Source organism: Octopus bimaculoides, chromosome 20 (genome assembly GCF_001194135.2).
Source record: "Octopus bimaculoides isolate UCB-OBI-ISO-001 chromosome 20, ASM119413v2, whole genome shotgun sequence".
In the NCBI taxonomy this organism is placed as follows: Eukaryota; Metazoa; Mollusca; class Cephalopoda; order Octopoda; family Octopodidae; genus Octopus; species Octopus bimaculoides.
The window spans coordinates 38,477,031-38,477,406 of NC_069000.1; positions in this window are offsets into that span (position 1 = coordinate 38,477,031).

Below are 376 nucleotides of genomic sequence, written 5' to 3' on the forward strand. Positions count from 1 at the left end.
TCGGCAAAAAGTCGCCGATAGAATAAGTACTAGGCTTACAAAGAATAAGTTCTGGGGTCGATTTGCTCGACTAAAGGCGATGCTCCAGCATTGCCGCAGTCAAATGACTGAAAAGAGTATATGGTGATGAGAAATATTTCAAACTGGAACAACTGAGTACAAGTTATCCATTAACCATATTTTTTTTCGTTTTACATCCCCGCCTTAAATTACCTCCCCTACCATAAGAGTTGCCTCCCTTGTTTACCTATTTCTTCCAAGTAAAATAATCGGCTTATTTGAACTTAAAGTCGCTTCCTTTCGATTCTAAATTGCATGTGTTTAATTTGATCCCCTTCTTAATAAACTTGAAGAAGAAACAAGTAAACCCACTCCT